General features: G+C 42.9%; 1 protein-coding gene across 8 annotated transcripts in view; it reads left to right on the top strand.

The window, feature by feature from the left end:
- QKI (QKI, KH domain containing RNA binding) overlaps positions 1 to 3,396 on the top strand; it is a 143,452-nt gene that overhangs the window by 594 nt on the left and 139,462 nt on the right. The gene's annotated exons all lie outside the window — the stretch shown is intronic.

Below are 3,396 nucleotides of genomic sequence, written 5' to 3'. Positions count from 1 at the left end.
GCCGGCCCCTCGCGGCCCGCGCCGGGGCGGCGGCCCCTCTTCCCGGGACCCGACGCCCGCCGGAGTATGGGGAGGGCGGGAAGGTGGCCGGTGGGGACCGTGCGCCTGGGGACGGCGAGGCCCGGGCGGGGCGCGAGGAGGCGGCGCCGAGCTGGGCTCGCGGGGTGCGGCGGGCGGGCCCCGCCGGCGGGACGCTCCCCCGGACGCGGGGCCCCGGCTCCGGGACCCCTCACCGCCGGCGCCCAAGCGGGTGCGCTGGGGGAGGCTGCAGGGCCCGCGGCTCCCGGCCCGGCCTCTAGCACCGTGACGGCCCCGAGCTGCGGGGGCCTCCCGGGGAGCAGCCCGGCCTCGCCCGCCCCGCGCCCCGGGGGCGCCTGAAGGACACCGGCCTCGGGGTCGCTCCCTGAGGGGGCCCTCCCAGAGGTCGCCGGCGGCTCCCGGAGTGGGAAGTCCAGTGTGGCTTGTGGTTTTTTTTGAAGTTTGTGTAGCTTGGAGTACTCGAGGGGAGTAGCGTGGGGCTGGTTAATTTAAAGGAATTCCAGAGCAGACCGAAAGTACTGCTGATGCAGCCGAAGACGAGGACAAAATGACAGCGGAAAGCACTTTTTATCCTTTTGTTTGGGGAAGCGAGAAGTGTTCGGGAGTTGAACTTCACTTTTGGGGGTGGGGGTGTGAACGCGAAATACCGCGAGGACACATGTAAACGTAATCCCGCGTCCGAAAGAACTTCGGCGGAGAGCCTTCTCCCGAGGGCGCCGCCGCCTCGGCTGCTAGGACGGGAATCCAAGACGTTTGAAAGGGCCAAGATAAAAACGAGTAGAAGTTCGCAGCAAAGCTTTGTTGGCGGAGAGCTGTGGCGAAAGAAGAATGACGAGAAGATTAATTTTGGCCAACTCTGGGATTACTTTAACAAGGTCTTAAGCAGTGACCGGGACGATTCGCGTCCGGTGGCTGTGCATTTCTGGGGGACGCCTAGGAAAAAACATGACCAACAAAAATGTTTATTTTGAAAATCAAGTAGCGAGGAGTTTCTTCTCCTTAGAAGCATCACCGGGGGACTGCTTAAAGAAAACGGAAAACTGTCCTTTATAGCGATGAGCAGGGGATTTTAGATTTTTTCGCAAGAATTTTGAGAGTTTTTACAATAGAGCTGGGGGAAAGGAATCTGAAGGTTAGAGTTGGAATGTCAGGAAAGAACAAAAGACCGGAAACGTCTCCGTGTTAAAAGGTGGTTCAAGAAGAATCCCAGAAGCTTTTGTTGTCAAGAAAGTCATAGAAACAACTTTAAAAGTACAAAACTGTTAGCTATTACTGCGTACTTGTTTTTTTGCCTACATATGTTAGAACATACAGCAGTAGCCCATATTGAAATGGACTTTTTCCGTAGTTGAAACAGCAAATCTGCTAACACATTATTCCGGAGAAAATCTGAGCTGTCCCTTTAAGGGGTTCTGCTTTTCCTATTTGTGTTGGCATTTGAAAGATTGGGGAGGCAGAAAACTTTCTGGAATGTCAAAAAAAAAAAAAAATTGCTGGAACTCTTAAATTGAGTATTTCCAAATGTGGGCGCTAAGGGGCGCCAGTTATTTTTTTAAACATGAGAAATGTTTGGAGCAAAATATGTAGCATACTCAATTACCTGACCTATATTAAATTTAGTTGAAACTTAAATCATAGGTCATTTCATTTGTCGTTTTGTGTCCATATATGTATTTGAAAACACTTCCTTTCAAATTATTGGAACAATTTTATTACAGTGCAGAAGTAATACACTATATTTTCTTCTTGGCATATTTTGGTGCAGTTAAAGTTTTGGTAGTATTAGCAAAAATTTTTGTTTTTTCTTTAAGCACAGTTGTACAGAAGGAATCCTTTATAACCATTAAAATGAAAACAGGTTTTGACGATATTAGGGTTAAAGTTAAATTGCATTCTTTGAATTAAAATGTTGAATTCAATCAAACAGCATAGGAGATTATTAAAAAGTTCGGAAATATTTTCTCATTTGCACTATTTGAAGTAAATAATTTGAGTTTCTCTGATTAGTTCTGAAAGGGTTCTCATTTGTACTTTTATGTTGGTCTGAAATCTCTCAATGATAATTTGGAGTTGGTTCTGTTAAAAAGTTTCTAACCTTTGGTTTGGTAATTTTTAATCTTCTGAATTTAGAATTCGTTATGTTATTATTTCTAACAAAGGTTTGTTCGTTTCTCTTCGCCTGGAAATAGTAACCATTTGAGTTTTAAATGTTGGAGACCACTGGTTGAGGATGATATATTCTAAATAACATATATTTTTTCCCTTTCATTATGGTTTACTCCATCTCTTGTCTCAGTTCTGTCTTGAGTTTTAGCCTTTTCAACTCCCCAGCGTAAAGATTGCTTCTGTATAATAGCTAGGATGTTTAAAAAGGGGCAGCATAATGACTAGGAAGTTTGATTGTTTTTTATCAGACCAGTACAAACACACAGGAAAAGGGGTTATTCCTTAGTGTGGAATAAGCTGCTTCCTGTAATTGTTAGCCTTATTATAAACGTATTTTGACTTAAGAAAAATAGTGGTTTCTGAAGTGCATCACGTTTTATCCATGCTGGGTGACTTAATTCTGAAATTTGGCAAGTTGTGCTTTACCTCTTTGTGGCCTGTCATTGTCCCAAATGAATTAATCATGACTTCTGTTTGTGGTTAGGAATTCTAATTTCCTTTGTCCATATGATTGGCTGAAAAATTGTTTTTAAATTTAGTTAAAACTGTAAATTTTACTTTAGTGATTAATCGAGTTAAGATACTGTACTTGGTTACAGTAGATGCGTCTTCTGATAATTAGAAGTTTTGAATGAGTAGCAATTTTGAAATATTTTTCAAAAGTAAGCTTTTGAAAAATTTCCTTGTAAGTTTGAGAGTTTTTATTTGGCTGGTTACATATTTGGGATTTCTGTGCTCTGGATTTTTTTGGTTGATTAAGACTTGAATGCTTTAGACTGAACATTTTAATTTTATGCCAAGTTAACCTTTAGCCTATATTTTAACTATGGACTGTGAACAATCTTTTTTTGTTTTCTGTTTTTTTTTTGCGGGGTGGGGGAGGGGTTGTCAGCTTTTCTCCCAAGTATCATCAACCTGGTTGATTTTTTAGGTTGTGAATGCATTCTAGGTTGGGCCAGTCATGTGAATGACATAACTTCAGTTGATAATTCCGATACTTAATCCTTCGTTGACAATAGAGACGATTACAGATAAAACCAAGGTTTAAAAGTGTTAAACTGCTCTGCCTTTAAAGAGAAGTTTTCTACTGAACCCTGGGACCATCCATCCTTGGGAAAGAATAGCTATTACTAGGGGTTTTTTTTTTTTTTGGAAACCTTTCTTTGTCGTGAAAATGAAACTTAAGCAGGA

The sequence above is a fragment of the Phocoena sinus genome, chromosome 12 (genome assembly GCF_008692025.1).
Source record: "Phocoena sinus isolate mPhoSin1 chromosome 12, mPhoSin1.pri, whole genome shotgun sequence".
NCBI lineage: Eukaryota > Metazoa > Chordata > Mammalia > Artiodactyla > Phocoenidae > Phocoena > Phocoena sinus.
This window is presented reverse-complemented; position numbering and strand designations above follow the sequence as displayed.